This window comes from Manis javanica, chromosome 2 (assembly GCF_040802235.1).
Source record: "Manis javanica isolate MJ-LG chromosome 2, MJ_LKY, whole genome shotgun sequence".
In the NCBI taxonomy this organism is placed as follows: domain Eukaryota; kingdom Metazoa; phylum Chordata; class Mammalia; order Pholidota; family Manidae; genus Manis; species Manis javanica.
The window spans coordinates 24,682,597-24,695,650 of NC_133157.1; the positions used below are offsets into that span (position 1 = coordinate 24,682,597).

Sequence of the window (13,054 nt, forward strand, 5' to 3'; positions counted from 1 at the left end):
ACTCTAATTCTGAGAAGTGTCCTGACAATATTCTCCCTGAGAAGCAAAACAAAACAGAAGGAAGACGCCTCCTCACACTAACATTCTCAAAACGCAACCATGACAAATGAGATCTCAGCTCATCTTGTTCTTTCAAGTGACGGAAAACCATCCTTGGTGTTGAGTGAATTTTCTGAAATGTCGCGGGCCCGTCAGGAAGTTCCTTGGACACTTTGAAGCCATACTTGCCCTCGCATTTAGAACAAGAGGTAAGTAATTTCTCTCCTGTACAGGCAAACCTCACCCGAATGGCAGAGTGAAAACCACGGTGTTCCTTTATAGATGCTTCAGAATGCTGGCTGGGTTTCTACAGATACTTTTCACACGACAACAAGTCTCATTATAAAAATTGTAAAATTAAAGGGAAGTTGCAGATACACTGCTGGGTCTTCATTACAGAACTGATTAGGATGCAAAGGAAACAGAAGCTTCCGTGTGGCGAAAGGCCGCACTGTGCATCGAGAACCTCCTCTGTGGATCTGAAAGCCTGACTGACCTCAGGCCTTGGGCAGGTCTCCATGGTCTAACTGCTCCCAGCACAGAAGTTCTGGCCAACCACACAAACTCTAAACTCTACAGTTTCGGTGAATGAATCCAGAAACCATTCTGACAACGTACCTTCCTGCTCTCTGTGACAATTCAGACAGAAAAAAAACAAATGAAAAAATGATCCATGATCCACGGTTGTTGACTTGTAGAGAGCATAAGGAGGTTTTGCTAGAACTTCTTTTATTCGAGGAGAAGCCCACAAAAGCCCCAACCTAATCCCTCTGAGACCTGCGCATTGCCTTGTACTCAGAAAATAGACAAGTCACTTCCTTTTGATGAGACTTGTCCCAAGTTTGCCTACGTCAGTGGTACACAAGGTCCTGATCCAAACAATGCAATGACCTTTCCAGTCTCATTTCTTATATCTGACAAAACTGATTATATAAATATAAGCCTGGCTCCTGGGTCTGTCTGTCTCTCTCCAAACCATGGTTCCTGATCTAACTAAGCCACCAGGATGAAGGTCCTACCCAGATCGCTTTCTGGAAAGGTAAACAATGGCTGGGCTTTTGCGGATCATGAACACTTTCAAGTCCTCTTACTCAAAGAGGCTGATATTTCTTTTCCTCCTCTTGGCCTCCAACTACAGCAGAAGCCATTAGAAGACCATCCTTCCTCCTCAGTAAACCAACTAACTGGTGCATTCAGATCCATTGCTGTTCCAACAAATTAGTAAGATCTTACAACAGGAAAAACATAGTATGTGTTATATACAGACCTGGAAGAAAAAAATTAGTAATTTTTTTACAAAATAGCTCAGGAATTTATTTTCTCTTGCAATTTCCAATCTACTTTCAGCAAGTAAGTTTACTCCTAAAAATCACTGCACCCCCCCCCCAAGACCTTCTCAACAGAAAGTTAAAACATTTGTCTGCTACCACAACAGTAGAATTTATCATCATGTGAAAATACCAAAGTGCTCAGGTATCTGGCCAAGCGCCACATTCCATAAATCCTTAGTGATAAGTTTAACAAACTTAGGTTTTTCAGTTTATTCACTATTGGGCTACTCTAAAAAGAAAGACAAGAATATAGAAATGCCTTTCCAGCAAGCAGAAGAATTTATTCCCAGCAGGCGTGATGACTCTGCCTGCCATCTTCACCTTGAGCAATTCTTTTGAAGCCTTTACTTGGATCCTTCGGCTAAATGAAGAGATCAGATCATGATGTCAACCTTTTTGTACAAAGGGAGTGTTTTATAAGATTTCCTTCTCAGATTCTGAAAGACTTTTTTCTGACTTAATTCATATTCCCTTACTTTTTATGATTGCTTAGAGACAACTAAATACCCACTTCTGTGTATTGCTGACTCCTCATCATTCAAGTCTGGGCTCCAGGGTTCTATTCTGCACAGGGCTTTCCCTGACCACTCCACCTAAGTCAGCCTACTCTCCCCATTCCCATGGAATTGAGCTCCCATCCACAACCCTGACCACACTCAAGTTCTCTCTACCACATGCTGCTGCTTTATGTCCTTCCCTGTTGACAGGATACCTCGTTGGGGGCCGTCTCCCTCCACCAGAACAGAAGCACCCTGAGAGCAGGTCCATGCCTACCGTCTGCTTTGGTATCGTCAGCACTGGGGACAATTCACACAATGGGTACTCAGCAAATGTGCTAAATGAATGAATGGACAAATGAATGAGTGACAGGATGCCAATTAAACACAAAAAGATTGATCGTGAGAGTCAGATTCTTCTACTAACTCTACGCTATCAAAGAGCAGCAGTCCCAACCAGGGGCAATTTTGCCCCCTTTCTCCCAGCCCAGGAATATTTGGCAGTTTCTGGAAACATTTTTGGTTCTCACAACTGGAGGGGAGAGCTACTCTACTGGCATCTTAATGGGTAGAGGCCAGAGATGCTGCTTAAACATCTACAATACACAGCAAAGAGTGATCTGGCCCCAAATGTCAATAGTACTGAAACTGGAAACCCTGCTGCAAGTGGTCTCTACGTATCTTCAGTCTCTGCACATAAACCACCTGCCTTTGTAAGCTTTTCATGGGGTCCTGGCTGGTGAATCTCTGGACTCCATGATCAGCAAGTCCTCTCTCAGCTTAAAGATGTTATGATTCTATGGTTCTAAATAATCTTAATAGCCCTCATGTCACATGATACCATAAGTTTCTAGTTTTGTTTTTCTGATTTGTGTCTTTTATGAAAAACTTGTAAAGAAAAATCTAAGATTAAAGCATGTGGTGGGGTCCATCTTTCTTTAGAGATAAGGCCCTTGGCCTGGGTGATGATGCTGTGAGCTTTCTGGGTAAGTGGTCAATTAAAAATGGTCAAGTTCTGTACTTAGCATGTGGCCACCAACATTTCTGTGCAAAACATGATGCACACTTTTTCTTCTCTCTAATATGTAAAATTACCTTCTTTCAAAGTGATGAGGCCCCAGGCTACTGAAAATTACTCTTCAGAGGACAAGTAATGGGTTCCTTTTGGTTCTTATACCCCTAGGGCCCAGCACAGGTCTGGCCCTGATGAGGCTTGTATGAAGGAGTGTATGCATGCCTGCTTTCCAGGAGAAAATTAACCAGCGGCACCAAATCAAACTAAATGTTTAGGAACCTAAGCAATTCCAGAGAGCCTCCATGACCAGAAAAACAAAACAAAACTTACTGTTATGTGGCACACTTTCCACTCCCACTAATGAATAATGAAGCTCAGGAATCCTCATCACAGTGATTCGCTGACTCTGGGATATTAAGATTCTGAAGACCCCACTTGTCCTTGGTATTTGAGTAAATGGCCATCTTCCTTTTCCTCATCATTCCTGGGGAAGTACTCTGGCTGCATCGTTCCACCCCCTATTTATAATATTGCTAAACTACCCTGAACTGCTGGGACACTTGAGAGTCTATGGATGCCTTTCTTCCACAGAAGTCTTTTAATTCTTGTTTGCAAAGATTCCGCAAACCCTGAGGAACAACAGTCCCCTATAGCCCCAAACTGTATAAACACTTCAGTGCAGGGAAGTATGACAGAATTAGGGAGAAGCAGAGTTTTCTCTCCTTTGCTTCCCTGAATAATACTGAAAAGGATATATTACTTAAGCCTTCCTGAAATCAAATAGAAGAGTTCACTCTAAAAGTCAAATATCTATAGGCTCATAACGAGCCCACCTTAAAGACCCTGTCGTCCAAGCTGGTCTACTATCATCTTCCTTTTTCAGATAGTGAAACTGAGATCTGACGAAAAACAATCTGTCCGAGGTTTCTGGAAGAAGCTCTCTAAGCGAGGAAAAAAACGTTTTGAATTCCATAATTTGAGAGAGGAAATCAGCAGCGAAGACACTCTACAAATGTTGTTCAGTTCACAAAAGCTACTCACACTTAAAGCCCAAGCCCCATATATCCTCACTAACAAGTCTTTGTTCACTTGGGGAGGCAGATGCCCAAATAACTTCCAGCGTCCCCTCTGCTTTGAATTTTACACTCAGGAGAGTAACTGAAAAGGTGCAAAATCCATCGTCTGCAGTTTGAGTGTTCAAAGATCTTCTCAGGCATGCAAAGAGTGTGTTCATACTTTGGAAGCACATCGGGAAGACTGAAAGTTGCTGACAAAGGTATTCACAGAAGAGCAAGGGCTGTAACACTGAATTATCTTTCTTCAGCATCCAACCTCAAGGAATCCGAACAAGGTTACGTAGAGGCTTTATGCCTGCCAAATCTACCCCATGAGAAACATCATCTTGTTTCTTATGGAAAATGTGCACTGCCAACAAAGGCACTTAGGGGTATCTGTAATATCGGGGTCAGTTCACTTAAAACTGAAAGGAGAAGAGCAGGTCAGTCCTACAAACACTGAGCAAGGAGGCTAGTCTCCTCATGGCACGTCCAGGGCATGGCTTCAACCAATAATCCCAGAACACTGTTGATACCAGTATTCAATGTATATGAATAAATTCATATTACATACTGTGTTTTGAAATTAACTTCCACTTGGAATATTTTACCACACTTACTAATGTATGTATATACATATTATTTATTTATCCTTCATTTATCTGTAACTCTACTAGACATCTGTGTTCATTAGTTGGATATGGAAAAGCTAAACATATCAGGAAGGCTGGAATTAAAGATCATAATGAAGAGAATGGCTTAGACATCATTAAGATGCTGAGGTCTCCATGTTTGTTCACGATTTTCCTTCCTGCAGAATACTTTTACCTACATTTTGAAGATCCAAGTAATTCTCATCTTTTAAGACAATGGTTCTCAAAGTGGGGTTCCTAGACCAGCAGCTTCAGCATCATCTAAGAACTTGTCAGAAATGTAAATCCTCACATTACACCGCAGACTTAATCAATCAGAAACTCTTGGGGTAGGGCCCAGCAATCTGTACTGTATGTAACAAGCCCTCCGGGCAATTCCAGGCCCCTCAAGCTTTGAGAGTAAGCTCATGTCTTCCTCTTCCCTTATGAAACAGTCCCTAAGACCACACCAAATGGTAAATACCCTTCTCCATCACACTGGGAGCTCTACTCATACATGCTGTTGATTGAATAAATATAAATAACAGCTATGCAGCCTTTAAAGAATCAAGGAGAGGACTATGTTTACAAAGTTTCACTTATTTAGCAATTAATGGGAAAACACTAAGTTGCAGAATGCTGCATCAGAAACTAGTAAGAGCACACTCAGAAAAGACAGATTTACAGTATTTTAAAGAGAAAACACCGTGGCCAGTGCAATGCTGATACTGATACCTCCCTTGAAAAACTTCAGAAGGGTTCATTACATGGTGTCCTTGACATTTCTAAAGTGGGATGAGGCAATACACAAAAGAAAGACTTGGAGCATTTTATTCAAAAAAAACTAAGATTTGGGTAAATGTTCAGGACCCTATACTCTTCCAAAACAAGAGGCTTTTGTGATAAACAAATCTAATTAGAATACACCTCTGAACTTGGAGTGGTTATTTGAATATCACACTAAAGCTACAGTGCAGAGCTAAACCCACAGTAAGAATCAATATCTGAAAACACAGATATGTTTGGAAATCCCTCAAAGGAAGGATATGTGCTTCAAGCTAACCAAGGGATTTCCCAAAAAAGGTGGCTAATTGTCTCAAACTGCAAACAAAGGCTTTGGCTGAAGGAAAAGAAAAAGGGAAATCTCCACAAAGAAAAAAAATGTTTGGCCACACCAAACCAATAGATCGATGGGGCCCTCAAATCAAAAGCAGGACTTGAAACTTAGAATCACAGAGTTCAGAGATAAAATTCATCAAGTATGTCTTGCCCAGAAGCCTAACCAGGACTCCAGTAGACTGCTGAAGGTCTATCAGAGAAAGACAAGCCATCAAGACCCAAACTCAGGTTCTAAAAGCAGAATTAAGCAGAATTTTAAGAAGAAATTCAAAGCCTCCTCATTACGTGGGGGCTCTGTGAAAGTTCTGACAGTTATGTCACAATCATAGATGAGTTAGACAAAAATGAACTGGGGGGAAAAAAGGAGACAGAAAGAAACAAGGCATGGAAAAGACCAATGCATAATCTATTTTTAAAGAACAAGGCACAGAAGAAAATTACATACAACGATTAATAGAGATACTATAAAAGAAGAGATCAAAGATATGGTAAGACATCAGAATGAGATGAAAGGGGAGCTGGCAGTTGAAGAAAGAAACTGACAACAAAAATATCACTGCAGAACCAATAAATATATTAAAGTAATAAGATGTGAATCTACAAATCAGAAACAAAGTTGGATGATGTGAAAAACAGTCTTCAAAAAACTGCACAAAAGGCAGACGGAAAGGACAAGTAGATGAAAGCAAGTAGAGAAGATGACAGATAAGGTTTGAAAACAGAGATCCAACTTACAGATGAAAGGTATTCTGGAGGTAGACAGCGGAACAAAATATGCTCAAATCTGTAATAGAAAATAATTTCACTGAAATAAAGGAATAGCTGATGTTCCAGGAAAATCTAACAGAGAGGTATCAAAATTGAAACATCTTGGTAAAGTTATAAAATTTCAAGGATAAACATTAAATTCTATAAAATCAAGATGCTTCAAAATTAGTCAGTTACAGGGGAAAAAGGCAGGAATGCCTGACTTTTTCAGAGGAACATTCAATTATAGAAAGCAGTGAAGGGATGTCCACAAAGCGTTGAGAAAGAGAACAAGACCTGAGCATTCATTCAGTTCTCAACTGTGTTTGCAACCGTCTATAAGAAGCAATAATAAAAAAAAGCACTTTCCAACTAGCACCTTCAGGAAATGCAGCATTTACTAGCTCTTCTTCAAAATCTACTCATTGATGTAATATATTCAACCAAGAGAAGATTCAGAAATGACATCCCACAAACAGGGAATTTAAAAGTAAACAGAAGATGTGATCATTGAATCTACTTACATTTAGAATTAAGACTGAATAATTTACGATAATTGCAAAACATGATAACCTCCCCTTAAATGTTATTAATTATAATAACAAGAAATTATTTCATATAATAGTAACAATAACATTATATAGAACTGGGGAAAAATCCTTCAGGATAATAACATAAATAAGGAGGTGGAAGTGAAGAGGCATTAGAGAATATTCTCAACTTTCATAGCAGGGCATAAATAAATACTCAAATTGCTTCTTTCTGGAGTTAATAAATCCCCAAATAGAGGCATAAAGCACATTAAAGTTAAAAACTTAATTAGTAATAAAAATAAAGATTCCAATGCTTTTAATGTTTGTTAACCAAAGAAAACATAAAGTAGTAAAAGATAGAAGACAAAGGAAATTGCACAGAAATAAATAAGTGAATGCAAAAAATCAATTAGAATCAAATATATATGTCATAGCACTACATGTGAACTGCATAATTCCTCCTGAGGAAAATATCCCCAGAGCAGATTTGAAAACAAAACTCTAATTGGAAGAGACACACATATAGCAAAAAGAAAAAATAGTTTGAAAGTAATAATAATATTAATAATGATCCCTATTAGGGATCATTATTATTCATGGTTATATTTATAAAAAAGCTTCTTTTTAAAAATTTTTACAAAAAAATTAAGGATAAAAGCAGAAAATACCAACAATGTAAAGGAAAATAAATTACAATTTTAAAAGTTTAAAGATGTACACTTAATGAAGATTTATCATGAATATTTATGCCTCCCCCAACATCACCAAATAGATTTTTTTTAAATGAGAAAAGATACAAGAATAGACATAAGCACTTAATAGATGAAATGGGGAGAGACCACTAAAGATAGAATTAATAGAGTTAAATATGATTGAGCTGAGACACATTTCAAATTCTATATCCTGGAAATGGAAAGCACGTTTTCATTTCAAGCAACTGTGGGACATTTACAAAGGTTTTAAATGCCATGGAGGTTTTCAAGCATCTATAATACCAAAATTAAGAAATAATACATTACAAAAAAGAAGTATCAGCCCATAGTTCCCACTTGCAATGCAATAAAACCAGAAGAAACAAAACAAAAAACTCCACAAATACTGGGAAAATATTTTTTAACATTCTGCTACACAACCAGAAATAAAACCTCAACTGTAGAATGTGGACTAAAAATGGTATGTGTATGAAATATGAACTTTGGTAAAAGCTATTCTTAGAGGAAATTTCATAGCTCTATGAAAATTATAAGTCAAAAATAATAATACTAAATGAATTAAACATCTAACTTAACAAAGAAGAAAAGGGTGAAAAGTGGAAGAGGATTTAATTAAGATAAAGACGGAAAAACCAAGAATCAAAAATTACAAAAACAATAAAACTGACCAAGTAACCACTTATTTTTTTTTAAATTCTAATACTGTATAAAATAAGTAAAAACTACTAGCTATCCTAGTAAGAAAAAAGGTGGAGGAGCAAGGAGGGCATAGCATAAATACAGAAAATTAATAAGAAGAAAATATCCAAATGTAAATGAAAATAAGCTCTAATTTAAAAATTTCTGTGTGCAACTCATAGTAGTATTTGTAAGGCTAAATGTAATGGACTGTTATTTGGAAACACATATATTACCAAAGTAAATCCCAGAGGAAACCACGCCAATAGACGACTAGGAAACAAAGAGCCAACACAACAACAAGAGAGCCTTCAAAAAATCAGCATATCAGACACTGTTTAAATTAGTCCAAAGCCTAAAGCAGAGTTCCACCCATGTATTTCTAAGGCTAGAAAAACATAGATATCAAAGCTTACCTCAAAACAATAAATAATAATGATAATGATAATAATAATAAAAGCAGACCAGTATACTTATAAATATTGAGGCATAAATTCAAAATAAAATCCAAGTACACATTAAAGGAGTATCACTCAGGGATCAAGTAGGATTCACTGAAGGAAGGCAGTGTTTCAATACAAGGGAACTTTGTTGCCAGAAAATCTGTATTTCACTACACTAAGAAATCAAAGGAGAAAAATAACTTGATCAGACAGGGGAGGCCGGATAGCAATTGTTGAAATTCAAGATACATTTCTAATAAAAATGGTAATATATATACACAAAACTCAGCATCATGCTTAATGATAAAACACTAGCAAAATTCAAGTTAAAAACCAGACAAGCATTATCATGATTACTTAGGTTTGTTATAGAAATGCTAGCCAATGCATTTGTACAAGAAAATAAAGTAAAAGAAGTAAGAATTGGAAAAGAGGAGGTAGTTTCCAAAATTTACAAGTAATGTTAAGTTCCCTGGATGTGGGCCCAGGTAAACAACACTTTCATTTTCTACTTCATAATTTAAAATTTTTTCAACAAGACTTTCTTCTTTAGCATATGAAAGGATCATGAAGTGTAAAGCACTGGAGTGATATTGGTCATCAATGGCTTTATTACCTCAGGTGTCAACCTGGCATTCCTTTTGCTACCCTGTTTGGGACTCTACTGACTCTTAAAATCAACAATCTCAGATGGATCCATATCCAGTGATTTTAGGAAATCCAGTCTTAAAAGTCATAAAGATCATTTTTAACTGATTATATACACATGTAATCAATTCTCAAGCAACAAGCTGCTCTTACTCATGCACTTTTATTAAAAGTCTTTCAGTTCAGTGAAAAGTTATACTTCATCTCCTTGTTAAAGATATTTAAACAGATGAAAGTAAAATTGTGACAATGAACTCCTTGAAATCAGATTATGAAGCCAATCCATTGTCTTCCCCTTATAACCATCTGGGAAGATCTCAGCCCTGTGTCTGTCTAAATCAGTGCTTTCTCCCAACTTCTCTTTGCCTACCTGCAGACTGGGTACCTACAAATTCTTGTTTTCCATTCTACTCAGTAGTCTGATGCTTACCCCTCATCCCTCTTCCTTTCCTCACTGTGACTAACTGAGAGGAGGGAGAGGTTTCCAGCTTCCAACTGCCTTTCCCTGCTTATCCCTGCAGGCATCTGTCCTCTCCCTCTTCTCATGCAACCATGGAAGGTGTGCTCCCCACTCCCCTTTATCTAAGGCTGATTCCTCCACTTGGGTTCTTGACCCTAGCCTCTCCTGCCTCATCTGGAGTCCACCTGATCTGCATTTTCCATTTTTCTGACTACTAGCTGGCTCATTTCCATCTTAAACTCTCTCCCATCCACTCACATGCACACACAGACAAACAAGCACGTGCACTCACTGGACCCTTCTGGCCTATCTTCTTCCCTGAATAAACAATGTAGGTTCGGTCAAAGCTGCCTGGAGTTGAATCCCAACTCTATGATTTAGGAATCCTTGACAAACCACTTACATTCTCTAAACGTCTCTTTTATCATCCATATAAAATCCATCCACATTTCATAGGGGTACTGTGTGGATTCATCTGAATAATGAACAAAAAGCATTTGGCATAGTTTCTGGTATAGAGGAAGACTTAATTATAATTGCCATTATTACCATTAATTGCCCCTTTTCGCAGAACTGCTTTCATTCTCCTGACTCCTCCCTGGATCCTACATCTGGCATCTGTAACTACCATCCTGCTCAAACAAATTCACCATGGTCAGGAATGCCCTTCTGAGCTCCAAAGGAAGGGTACTGGGGTACTGTCACTCCTTAGCTAAAGGAACCATTTCTCCCACATCATCCTCCACCATGGCGCACACTCTCCTTTAAGCAATGACTCCCTTCCCTGGATAGCTACGGCTAGCTCCACCCTGACCCTCTCCCCTGCACCGCCAGGCTGCATGAACTCTTCAGTGTTCTCATCCTTGGTTCCACTGGCACTGGGGCCAGATATGTTTGCTGTTGTGAGGCTGTCCTGGGCACAGTGGAACGTTCAGCAGCAGCCCTGGCCTCTACCCACCAGATGCCAAGAGCATCTCCCTCTTCCGCCCCCATCACCCCCAGGAATTACAACCTCCAGTGTTTTCCACAGGTCTCACTGGAGACACTGTGGGAAAAAATCATCCCCAAAATGAGAACCGCTTTCTCTAGATGGCCCATCCTGGCACCCCAGGGCTGCGTTGAGATCCTTCCTAGGTGTTCCTAATCTCCCAAGCATCTTACACTCAGCGCCTTCTGCTTAATTCCTGGTGTCCCCACACTCTACTGTGAGCTCCTTAAAGCAGGGACTATGTGTGGTTCGACCCCAGCCTTGGCCAGTGTGTTCTTCCTCCACTTGGGAGCAACTATTATGAGACATACTTTAATACAGATTTTCAAAGGAAAAAACCCATACACACTGGATATAAACCTTGATTATAACATGCATCCATTTTGAGAAATGTATAAAAGTGGAAAAAGTGTGCCTTAAGACCCAGGAAATAAGTCATCAAGCTGAATTGACAGGCTTTGGCGGGGTGGGGTATGGATGTGAGTGGAGGAGCTGAGGATCAGAATTAGAGAAGGGCTTTGGTCTCAGTCCCATATGGCCATGAGTTAGGGTCCTGGCTTGTGGCTGGAGGCTATTCTAAAGCAGATGAGCAGAACCCTTCTGCTGGCCTCTTTCCCTCATATTCTCAAGCACAAGTCATCACCTTCCTAATCTCAATGCTGCCCTTGTCTTAAGACTTTCTAGATGATTTGGAATTTTTTAACTCAATGATATGTTTCTACCTTCATCCTCCTTTTCTCCTATCCTTGTGCGCATTACTATGCTCCTTACACTGTTCATTCCTCTGGCAATAAAATTTCAGTCAAAGCAGAGCGTCCTTACAAAATACCATTTGCACTCATAAAACATTACTACATTCCAGAAGACTAGTGTATTTGGGGGATGAGAACTGTCAGAATTGAAAAGAACTAACTGGACTCCCAAACAGTTTATTTCTATGGAATTACTCAAAAAAATAAGTCTTTAAAGACCTACATATTAAAGTAGAATGAGGTCACTGATGGCCAAGGTTCAGCACAGCATAGGCAAAGCTCTCTGTCACCAAAGCTGCAAACCCCTGGCATCCACAGCCTCTGCCCGTTACACAACCTGGGCTTCACCTTAAGGAATTCTTAGGGGAGGTATTCTTAACATTTATAGAAAAATGAAAAAATAAGTTGCAATAAGAATGCATAGTCTGTTGCTAGTTAAGTGATAATGATAATAATATGTTAATATATGAATACAGGAACACAATCAGATGACAGTAAGCCTCAAACCCTTAACAGTGAGTTTTCTCTGGGGTGGGGTTACAAAGGACTTGCACTTTCTCTGAACTCCAACTTCTATGATGTTTGTATATTTTTAAAATTAGTATGTTGATTTTACAAGCTGGAGATTCTTTTTAAGGTTTAAGTGTCTTCAGAGAAATAAGTAAACAAGCTAAACAGTCTCCCTTAAAAAAAAAAAAAACCTCCAGGTTCAACAAGTCAGCCCACATTTTAGGGAACATGTGGGTGGTGATCACTGTGGTGTTTAAATACTTAATATGTGTCCACAATAATGTGGGCATGTGAACAAATGAACACAGCCAAGACCGACCACAGAACATTAAATGCCAATTAGCAAAGGGACCAAATGTCAGTGCTTTGCTAGCTCGCTTCCTGAGCTTCAGACAGGAGCAGGTGTGTCCCATGTGAACACACACTTGAACAAACTTGAATCAATCCGTTGACCCCACTGACTGACCATAATATTCAGTTTAGTTTCATGAGGCCCTAATGGAGGAGGATAAAGATTCTGTCCTCAAGGCACTGGCCAATTCACTGCAAACAGGGAGAAATATCTTAAATGTCCCTCCAGGGAATATCAGAAGCAATATAAACCATTACCCCCTGGAGATACATGGGCCACCAGTCATGACCATCTCATCCCACAACTGAAGTGCGGTGAGGTAAGGTGGTCAATCTGAGACTCAGTGAGGTAAAGTCTGGCTTAGAAGTGCCTCGTCATTGCCAAGAGCCACTGCGTCACACATCTAGTGAAAATGGAGTCATGGGCCTGGAGTTCTCTGACCTCATTTAAAAAAAAAATCATTTTCAATCAAGCCAAAAACACACATCTATTGATCAGCTACTGTGTGCCCACACCATCCATTTATTGCACAGCTGAGTGCC

General features: G+C 39.2%; 1 protein-coding gene across 8 annotated transcripts in view; it reads right to left on the reverse strand.

The window, feature by feature from the left end:
- Window positions 1-13,054, reverse strand: part of ZNF462 (zinc finger protein 462) — a 133,659-nt gene that overhangs the window by 85,271 nt on the left and 35,334 nt on the right. The gene's annotated exons all lie outside the window — the stretch shown is intronic.